This window comes from Bison bison, unplaced genomic scaffold (genome assembly GCF_000754665.1).
Source record: "Bison bison bison isolate TAMUID 2011002044 unplaced genomic scaffold, Bison_UMD1.0 scf7180017864244, whole genome shotgun sequence".
In the NCBI taxonomy this organism is placed as follows: Eukaryota; Metazoa; Chordata; class Mammalia; order Artiodactyla; family Bovidae; genus Bison; species Bison bison.
Window position 1 is genome coordinate 891,548 of NW_011494816.1, and position 11,394 is coordinate 902,941.

The window sequence follows — 11,394 nt, forward strand, 5'->3', positions numbered from 1 at the left end:
CCATCTATTTGCGATGAAGTGATGGGACCAGATGCCATGATCTTAGTTTTCTGAATGCTGAGTTTTAAGCCAACTTTTTCACTCTCCTCTTTCACTTTCATCAAGAGGCTCTCTAGTTCTTCTTTGCTTTCTGCCATAAGGGTGGTGTCATCTGCATATCTGAGGTTATTGATATTTCTTCTGGCAATCTTGATTCCAGTTTGTGCTTCCTCCAGCCCAGCATTTCTCATGGTGTACTCTGCGTAAAAGTTAAATAAGCAGGGTGACAATATACAGCCTTGATGTACTGCTTTCCCTATTTGGAACCAGTCTGGACGTGTTGGTCCATGTCCAGTTCTAACTGTTGCTTCCTGACCTGCATACAGATTTCTCAAGGGGCAGGTCAGGTGATCTGGTATTTCCATCTCTGTACACCAGAGTCCATAGTTTCTGAACCAAAAACAGGACACCGCCCGCCCCCCACCCCCCACCCCAGAGGATTACAAGGGAAATCCACTTTGGGGACATCAAGACCTGTGTTGGAATCAATGGGGACCTGGCAAGTTGAGGTCCTGGGCATAGAGTGACAATAACTGAGCTTCAGAGAGGGCGCAGTTCCTTTCAGTACAGGTGACTGGGGGAGGCTTCGGGAAGAAGCAGGAGTGTCCTGGCAGGAATGGGACGGGGGCACTCCTGGCAGGGGCGTGGTATGTGCAAAGGTCCTTTGGTGACAGCTGAACTTGAGCAGGGGGTGAGGCCTGGAAAGAGGGTGGCTGGAAGCTTCCCAGGGGGAGGACAGGGTGGCCCTGCTGATATGGACTCTGAAGCCTGATTCTGCCCTCCTCAGCTGCATTTCCTGTCCCCGCCCTCCCCTTGGCTGCCATGCTTGTGGGAGGTTAGTTCCCAGACCAGAGATTGAACCCAGAGCCCCTGCAGAAAAAGCACCAAGTCCTAACCCCTGGACTGCCAGGGAATCCCTACTCTTACTTCCCAGGGACTCTAAACTACTCATACTTCTCCAAACATGCTGTGCTATTTCACACCTCCCAATGCAGGAACTGTTCTCTTTGCCTAGAAAGCAAGCTCCATTCATCAAAACCCAGCTCAAATTTCACCTCCATGTTGAAGCCTTCCTTCGGACAATGCACTTTCACACAATAATTAATATTCATGAATATTCTGCTTGAATATTCAGCATATTCAGCATGCAGAAGAAGAATATTCTTCTCCGGGTGCCTTGCGGATTTCATCTTAGTCTTCACAAGATCCCTCTGATCCCATTCTACAGGTGTGGGAACTGAGGCATAGCAAGGCTAAGTAACCTGCCCAAGACTACAGAGCTAGTAAGGGGCAGTTGGGTTCACGCCACTCTGTCTGATTCCAAAGCCTTTGCTCTTTCTGGAGAGGTTGGAGAAGTGGGGTGCAATAAGGATAGTGCAGATAGCCAGTGGGGTGGGGAGGGGAGCCCCCCGCCAGGGCTGCCTCCTGGAAACCTAGGGTTGCCATGTGTGCAGGTAGGGGGTAGGCAGGATGAGGGCAGAGGTGAAGTCAGCACTGGGCTGGCGAAGAAGCAGGGACAGTGGAGCAGCAGCTGAGGAACCCATCACTGAGAGGGTTGCCACCCACAGGAGCCGTGACGGGGGGTCCGACCTGCCCAGTACAGCGGCTCTAAGAGGTTCCTCATCCTGAGGGGGCTGGGACTATCCCAGGCAGGGAGGAGACCCCCAGACCTCAAAGAATAAAGGTCAGCCAAAGAATCAATGACAGCTGCTCATCTGCTAACTAAAATTACAAGAGAAAACGTTATAAAAGTTAGTAATTCAGCCCATAATCCAAAAACAAGCAGCGTATCTGTGTGCGAGTGGGTGTCTATGACTTCGCTCTCAGCCCTTCGTTCCCTCTCTTTCCTCATCTTCAAGTTACAAAAATATGATGAGGCAGATTGTTTTATCCATCATTCCTCCCCCGTCAGCCCTCCACACAGTCCTAGATGGATTCTTGGTGGAGTCTTGAGGCTGAAAGGTATTAAGAGCAAACCCTTTGGAGTTAGATAGAGTTTAAATTCTTCCTCCTTTACCAGGTGGTTAAGGGCAAGTCACTTCACTTCTCTGAGCCTCAGTTTCCTTATCTGCAAGCTGGGATTCTAACATCATCTCACAGGGTTGCTGTGAGGAATAAGAAAGAGACTACGCAGGGCTCCAGGTGGAGTGCAGATCACGGTGGGGCCCAGCCCCTTGCCTGCCCGCCCCATCCAGGGCCCCCACGGCCCTTGGCTTTGCTCCACAGGAGAGCTGTTCTCAGCCTCTGACTCATCACCAAGCAGTTTCTCTCTTGCCCCCAAGAGGGTGAGCCTTCTGTCTCTATCTGCCTCCCAGCGTCTGGCACAGGGTTGGACCTAAGAGGAATTTGTGACTGTTGCTAAATTTAATTTGGTTTTTTAGTCTTAAAATTCCTATTATTTTTCTAAAATAAGGTAACAAACTTATTTTTCTCTGAAAACAAAACCTCTGTCCCAAGCTGACTCGGTTATGTGAGTTACTCCCCCTTTTCCTAGAACATTGGTGGCTTCACACACTCACCCACATGCACATACACACGCTCATGCAGATCTTTCATCCCTGCTTCTGGACCAGGGCTGGCTCTGGGTGTAATAGGAACCAGCGCGGAGCTGAGTTTTACGTTCATTAGCACATTTCATTTTAGCACATCAAACCTCACAGACACACTGCTGCTGGGTGCTGTGATTCTCTGTCGCACAGAGGACAGAACAGGCTCAAGGTGACACACAGGCCATCCAGATTTCACCTGGCCAGCTGGGGCGGGCAGGACGGAGCCGGTGCTGGGAGGCCCAACAGCCAGCCTCACAAACAAAGGTGTGGGCATTCCACACTGTCGCCGCACCCAGCGGGTTGGGACCTAGCAGGAAGGGCCAAGAGGTCACTGCTGGTCAACATCCAGGGTCCCTGGTATGCACACACCCACACACACATACACACACACACCCCTCTGCCACCATCAGGAAGACGCACACACACACACACACACACCCTGCCACCATCAGGGAGATACACACACACCCCTCTGCCACCATCAGGGAGGCACACACACACACACACACACACACACCCCTCTGCCACCATCAGGAAGACGCACACACACACACACACACACCCTGCCACCATCAGGGAGATACACACACACCCCTCTGCCACCATCAGGGAGGCCAGGACCAGAGAACTCCTCAAGGAGCTGCCCTCTCAATAGATTTCTTCTCCCCACACCCCTGTCTCCCCCAGCCTCCCTTCCCACTCTCCCAGTCATCCCCGCAGCAATGCAGCTGCCCAAGACCCTGGCGACTGGGCCCACTGTGCACACAGAGGCACTGCTGGGATCCCACAGTCTGCCAGCTGCAGGACACCCTGAGTGACCTGGGCCGGCTGTGCAACCTCTCTAAGTGTCTGTGTCTCCCTCTGTGAAATGGAGACAGTGGTACCAGCCTGACGGGGGGTGTGGGAGGAGGTAACGGGGTCGCAGAGGGAAGGCCAGCCCCAGCAAGCCTGGCTGGATGTGGCCTGCTCATCCTCAACCCCTGATGGGGCAGCCAAGACTCCTTCTAAGTGAGCACCCACCCTCCTCTCTGCCTCCTCAGGCTTCCTCCTGCCCCTGAGCTTGCCCTAAACTCTGCCCAGAGCCAGCTTTGGGAAAAGAACAATGAAATTGGGAGAAGACCCCACTGGGAGCCAGGGTTCAGGATTTGGGTTCCTGGCTTAGCCCTGCCTGAGTGGCTGTGCGAGGTAGGAAAGTCGACCTCCATCAGTGGACTGAAGTGGTGGCCGGGCTGATTTCAGGGACCGGAAGGGCTTTGAGAGCAAGAGGTGGGGGAAGAAACAAACCTCCTGGCAGAAGAAAACACATAAACACACAGAGGGGGAGGAAACCACAGCTTGGGGAACGTCAGGAATGGTGCTTTGAGGACTTCAGAGTTGATCTCCAACTTTTGAGATCATGGGCAGGGTTTCTCCTCCCACGGTGCTTGCAAACACACAGGCACACGCGTGCACACGCACACACACACACGTATACATACATTCATGGCTCCACAAATCTGAGTGATTTGATTTGGTTCCGCTAGAAAAGGAGCTGGATGACTGACACTGGACAATGAGCTAGAGACTGTGCACCCGTGTGCTCTTCACAGATTATCTCACTTGCACCTCCTAGAAATGCTGGGGAATCAGAACTGTTATTAACGCCATTCTACAGATGAGCAAACTGAGGCTCCAGGATGTGTAGGAACTTGCTCAAGGGCACACAGTCATAAGTGGCTGGCTGGAAATGGACTCAGGTCTCTCCGACACAAAGCCTTGGCTGAGGGACAATTTTCCCGAGCTCTGGCCCCAGCCTTCTAATGGCCTCGGTGCCATAACAGCACTTTCTGAGTTTGCTGCTGGCTTCATTCCCTCTGTTTCTGGCCATCTTGAAAACTGGTTCTCCCCTCCTCATTGTTACAGGACCCCAGAGCCAAAGCTGCCTTTAGCATCTTCTGACCCAACTGCCTTCTTTATAGGAGGAAAGACAGAAGTGTGTTAAGGGCGCACACAGCCCAGACTCACAGGAGGAGCTGAGAAAATGCAGGCATCACTGTTATTACCACAGAGGGCAGGAGACTTCGTCAGATCCACCCAGCGCCAGAGTCGGGTTTGGACCTGGGACTAGACAGAGCCCCTTTTCTCTAGGGACCAGGGACTAGAGAAATGGCTCTGGATCTAGGACCAGAAAGGGGGTGACGATGGGGAGCTACCGTCCATCTGCTCTGATCTTAAAATCCATGAAGACCATGCAGGGAACCCAGTCAGGGCTGAACAGGTAGCTCACCTCCGTGGCTCAGCACCCAGCCCCCAGCCCCCTCTGCCCAGTCACGCTGGACCACTCTCACCCACACACCTGTGAGAGGTAAGACCAGTGGATCATCCCTGCTTGTAGACGTGGAAACTGAGGCCCAGGCTGGGCCAGTAGGCTTTCCAGGAACTCTGGGGGAGGTAGAGGCAGTGGGGGGCGACTCCCATCCCAGCCCTCTGTTTACCCCCACTGAGGCAGGAGCTGGGTGAGTAGGAACCTCACCTGCCCTGCCTTTCTGGGGCAGGCCCCCATGGGAGCCAGGTGGGGTGGGGTGGGGCTCCGCGTGCAGAGCCCAGAGGCTTGCTCTGTGTCATCACTGAGGACATTCTAGTTGAGCAGGAAGAGCTTATTTCTGAGGCCTTCCACCTGGTGACTTTTATTTCTGCAGCATCAGCCTCCACAGGGTCCGTGTGATGAGGTGGAAAGAACAGGGGCGCTGGAGGGAGGCAGATCTGAACTTGAATCCTGGTACTTTCCCCCTGACCTGTGGGGCTGGCTGCAGCTCTTCTCGTAGTCTCTCTCTCCTCACCAGTAAAAGGAGGAGGATGTGTTCCACCTTCTCAGTCTGCTTTGCAGGTTCAGGGCCACAGTGCACGGAAGTGCCCAGTGGACAGTCAATGGTCGAGAAATATTCATTCTCTTTCCTCCTTCTCATTGCCCCTCCCTTGAAAGAGAATTAGTCAGCTCTCAGGAACTGACTCTGAAACACAGATTACAAAGTCCTCAGGGGCAAAGTTTGAACTGCAAGGCAGACATTTTCCTTCAGAATCAATGGTCACAAAGAACTGAATGCAACTGAGCACACGTGCACACACACAGAGCCTGTGCACACACACAGAGCCTGTGCAGACACATGTAGATTAATAAGCCATTGGCATATTAAGAGAGCTTCTGCTGAAATCCCCTAAAGTAGCTAAAGTGAAAGTCGCTCAGTCGTGTCCAACTCTGCAACCCCATGGACTGTACAGAATTCTGAAGTGGGTAGCCTTGCCCTTCTCCAGGGGATTTTCCCAACCCAGGGATTGAACCCAGGTCTCCCGCATTGCAGGCGGATTCTTTACCAGCTGAGCCCATTTCCTTCTTTGAGGGTCACCTTTTGAAGTAAACGGACTAGCCATCTGAGACCCATCCTTGTATCTGCCAAGTTAGCACACACCTGCTCTGTAGGGTCTCATCCTAACCCTGATATTCACTATAGGTCCTGCCAGATCACCCCCCTTTGTCGATTACCCACCCAGCTGTGGCAGCATGGATCTTCAGGCTACCCTGTGGATCACAACTGCTGATCCTTCGGCTCTGTTAAAAAGAGATACGCTGGCCTGCCATTTTCCCTCCGCTCTCCACAGTGCGAGAGTCTCGTACAGTGTTTCTATCAAGTTCCCAGGTGATGCTGATGCTACTGTCACGAGACCCCACTTTGAGAACCACTCATCTGGGGTAGTTTGGAGAAGGCAATGGCACCCCACTCCAGTGTTCTTGCCTGGAGAATCCCAGGGACAGGGGAGCCTGGTGGGCTGCCGTCTATAGGGTCACACAGAGTCAGACACGACTGAAGGGACTTAGCAGCAGCAGCAGCAGCATTTGGAGTAGTTAGGTGCAGGGACTCTGGGGCTAAGCTGCTGGGTTCCCAGGTCTGCTACCGTCTAGCAGGGCCACTTAGGGCCACAGGTGCCTCTTCTGTAAAATCGGGATAATTGTATAATTCTTGATAACCCATGTAAATTATGTGCCTCGTTTATAGTAAGTGCTCAATAAAATGCACTTTTATTCACATAGCAAAAAAAACAGCATTTCCAGGTTTCAGTCCAGGCTGTCACACTAGTCGTGTGTCTTTGAGGACATCATCTTACCTCAGTGTTCCCATATGTACTAACAGGGTGATGATGACCCACTTTACATTCCACACAGGGCTTTCTGAGGATCACTTGGCATCTGCAATGAGTGCACTTTGTAAACGGTAAGCACCATACAGAGATGCAGCGAGGTGTTGGGGGTAACAACAGGAATTTGAAGAGGGAGACCTGGCATGAAATATCAGGAGACTCCGCCTCTGTGAGCCCATCTCTAAAGTGAGGGAAATATTGGCGAGGGCCTCAGCGGAGCTGGGAAACGTCCTGAGAACCCTTGCCTGTGCCTCACTCTCACCCTCAGCTAGTACCAGGATCTACCCAGCTACTGCAGGGCAGCGCTGGAGCTGGGGCCCTGCTGCGTCCCCTCCCACAGGTCTGCCACGGAGCAGCCACCAAACTTGAGCCCGTCCAGCTTGAAGCCTGGGCGGACTCTCCCACTGGCCAGCACCCCCTGTAGACCCTGGAGCCCCCAGCTCACGGGGTTCTGATGAGGATGAACAACAGAAAGGGTGGGGTGTCCTGCCCCAGCTCACCCGGGGCGGCCCTCAGTCAACATTCTTCTCCTGGCAGAGGTCCTGTCAGCCCCCTTCCAGGGGGCTGCCTCCAAATATATTGCCTCTGGGAGCCATCAACTCTGGAAGTGAATTCCTTGCAGCCATCAGAGGTTTCACAGCAACTTCATTCTCCAGGAGAGAGGAAGAACACCCCCTCCCTTCTTCAGGAGGGGAGGCGGGGGGCAGTCAGAGGCCTGTTTAATTTAATTTAACGCACCATGGCTTGCCAGGTTGCCCTTGGTAACAGCTTCAGCTGCTGCTTCAGTTACAACCAGAAGGATTTTTAAAGAGACAGCTCATTTTAGGACCAGAATTGCACAGCAGAGTGAATGGTCTCTCTCTGTACTAGGGATGGAAGGTTGGAACCCAAGCACAGGGAGGCCTCAAGCCAGGCCTGTTTATACCATTAACTCCACTTCTAATTTGCAACCCTATAAGCCCTCCTTCAAATGGTACCTTGAGTGGGATCTGAGGAGGGGCTCCATTTGGAATTTATCAGAGAGATGTCACTCAGCTAGCTACTTCTCTGAAAATCAGTTTTAGTCTTCAAGTAGAAGGGAAGAGAGTTAACATTCAGGAGTTGCCCCGGCAATTCAGGCAGTCTGCCACTAGATGGTAGTATTGCTTACTTAGTGCAAACGATTACCAGGCTTAAAGACTATCAGAATGGTGGTGAAACCACTGGGTTTCAAGTCTTGATAGTAACCAGTGTGTCACCCTGAGCAAGCTGCTTCACCTTTGTGGTCTCAGGGATATAATAACGGGATAGATCAAAACAACTGAGTGCTGTTGACGGGCATTGGGGCTAGAACTATGAAGGCATGAGTTTATGTCCCAACTCTGTCATTTATTAACTGTGTGATTTGGACACATAACTTAATTTCTTGCATCTTGAATACCAAACAAGAGGGTGGCTATGACCCAGGCAGAGCCTGAGAATAGCACATTGCTCTTCAACCTTGGGAACCTGTGGACCCTACGGGGCATCTGAAGCCCCAGGAGCACAGTGGTGGTGGTGGGGCTGTTAGAAAGTGGGTAAGGCAGAATGACTGTATGCCAGAGCCTGAGACCTCAACGCTCCATCTAGAAGTGAAATAGGGCAAAGAAGCCTCCCAGACACTCCTAACCCTGCACGTCTCTAACCCAAACCAGGAGAAAGGGGGCAGATATTTATGGATATTTGTGGAAGGCTGGGCACTGCCTCACAGTGCCCTTTTGCAGATAGGGATATAGCCTCTAAGGGGTAACACATCCACCCAGGGCCACCCTCCTCTTGTGGCCAGGCCTGTTAGCCACTGAGCCTCTGCTCTGGGCACTGCAGCCCTCTCCTTGCCTAGTACAACTGCTGTCTCTATGGTCATGTTTCCTTGTCAGGAGCCTCAAAAGGGGAGCGGGTTCTGTGTCTCCCCACCATGACTCAGCCTAGCCAACCTCAAAGTGGGCATGAAACCAGAGGTCATGGGATCATACCCACAGGCAGCCAGGGAGCCTGAAGCACACGTGCTTTGGTCCTTCATGTGGACAGGTGCTGACCTTGTGCCAAGGTCCTTGGCCAGCTTGGCCTATGAACCTGAGTCCCCTTCCCATGTCCCAGGTCCTATGTAGGTACAGCAGGTTAAGTTTATCCAGCAGCCTATCCCAGCTTTTTGCTTTGGTCAGTGTTCTCCACTGAGCTCTCATGGATGCCCCTTAATCCTTAGACCTGCCGCTCTCCCTTCCAGACAGCCCTGTTCCCAGCCAAAACCCCCATACACATGTTCCCACATAAGTAACAGGGTAACTTTCCAAGGTGATGTGGATGTAAAAACACATGGGATCCTGGTACTCCCCAGCTCAAACCTTTGCTATGACTCCCCATTGCCTTGCAGATGACTTCCAGGTTCTGAGCCTGGCATTCGGGGGCCCCTCCTGATGTGCCCCTGCTGGCTCCTCCCTTCGCCCCTTATAACTGGGATGCTGGTCACTCCAGGCTGCATGCAGCCCCTGACACACCTGCTCACTCGTCTCTGAGCTTGTGCACAAATGTGCCCTCCATCTGATGTCCTCTCTCGCTGTATCCACCTTGGTGGTTCCTACTTGTCCCTGAGAATCCTGCTCCAGCATGCCCTCCTTTGGAAGCCTTGGGGGTCCCCCTGGATCATATAGGAAACGTCCTCCCACAGCCCCTGGTATTCCTTCTGCTCATTGTGTCTTAGTCTGGCTTTCCCACCAGACCTGGCTTGGGCCTGGGCTCACACCTCTCTCCTATGAGCAGTCACACAGCTCACTGGGATCTACTCACAGGTCCCCCTTCCTCTCTTCCTCTGAACAGGCCACCCCAGAACAGCCACAGCCTAAGTTGCCAGCATTAGCTCCCCACTGCCTCCATTCTTACTCACTGTGCTTCATGCTCCTCAACTGCTCACACATGTCCAGGCTGAGCCTCCATCTGAAATGCCCTTGTGCCCCACCCCACCCTCTGAAATACCACTCCTATTCAAGACCCACCTTACAGCCCACCCTGTGTGTGTGTGTGTGTGTGTGTGTGTGTGGTGTGTGTTAGTCACTCAGTCGCGTTCAACTCTTTGCGACTCCATGGACTATAGCTGGTCAGGCTCATCTGGCCATGGAATTCTCCAGGCAAGAACACCGGAATGGGTTGCTGTTCGCTTCTCCAGGGGATCTTCCCAATCTAGGGATTGAACCTGGGTCTCCTGCATTGCAGGCAGATTCTTTACTATCTGAGCCCTCTGTGAGACCTTCTGAGTCTTCTGACTGGAAATGGCATCCCCCTCCTGCTCCATTTGTCTAGATCCACCTCTTGGTCTTGATCAAACTCTGCTTCATATTATAGCTATTGGTAAGCCAGTGTGATGAGAGGAGCAAGGGCTTTGGAGACTAACAAATGGGGTTCAAATTCCAGCTCTGACACTTGCATGCTGTGTGACCTTGGGCAAGTCATTCTACCTCTCTGAGCCTCAATCTGTGCCTCGGTAAAGTGGGAGTGATGCCTACCTCTTAGGGTTGTGAGATTGAGATGATGGGTGTCAGATCCTGGCACATGGCAGGTGCCCCTTCAAGCCCTATTATTCATGCCTGAGTCTGTCTTCCCAGGCAGGTTGTGATCCATCCAGGGTGCGGGTCCCATTCAGTGCCACAGCCCATAAGCACCCAACACAGGGCCTCACACCACAGATACCCAGAAATGCTGGCTTGACTGAAGACTTGGTTCTGACTACTGAGGGTGGGGGGTGGAGGCATAATGGGACCCTAAGCTGAGAAGGCCATGGTGGGTGGGGGGTGGGAGTGCAGAATGGAGCCTGGAAATCAACCACGGGAGATGAATCTGGAGGGAGGGGCCAGAGCCTGAGGCAGAGCTGCTGATATGCACTGGGGGTTTTATTGGTTTTCATTAAAATTCCTTCCAGAGGCAGGAGCAGCTACTCCCATAAATAACGGCATAAATATTTTATCTGGTGCCCAAGTCAGTCTAAATGCACAGCAAAGTTGGCAAGAATAATAATGGGAAATAAGTTTGGTGGGTGGGTGGGGGGCTTCCTGGGCTTCAGCTGAACTCACTCACATGCCCAAAGGGGCTTCTCAGGAAGGTGGAAGGCGAGAGATGGGGCCAAAGAGGAGATGCAGGTAGATGGCGGGGAAGAGAGAAGGTGACCAGTGGAGTATGGGCCTTGCGGTGGGGGGATCAGGAGCCTAGGGGAGGGGAGGGGAGGAAATGGATCCCGTCCCTGCTCTGTGATGGGCCCCTTGCTTGGGGCATTCACTCAGGTCATCTTGTCAAATTCTCTGTGGTCAGAGAAGTGAAGTGACTTGCCCAGGCTCACCCAGCCAGCCAGTGGCAGAACCAGGCAGGATTATGATCAAGAGTGTACTTGCTGCTTCTTGGGGTTCAGGGAAAGCATGGGACTCTATGAACAATGTCCCCAGTGCCTCAATAGCAGCAGCACAAGCCATTCTCTGCTTCCCTAGATCCCAATGGAGGAGAAAAGGGGCTGGTACTTCACCATGGCAACGCTCTTCATCAGGTCAGGCTGGGGGTGGGGATGGGATGGTGGGGAGGGACGAGGGGGAAAAGTGGGGCCTGGAACCCAGGGGGGGAAATCTCCATGGCAAGG

General features: G+C 52.8%; 1 protein-coding gene across 1 annotated transcript in view; it reads left to right on the forward strand.

The window, feature by feature from the left end:
• TTC22 (tetratricopeptide repeat domain 22) overlaps window positions 1-11,394 on the forward strand; it is a 24,572-nt gene that overhangs the window by 4,880 nt on the left and 8,298 nt on the right. The window lies entirely within an intron of this gene.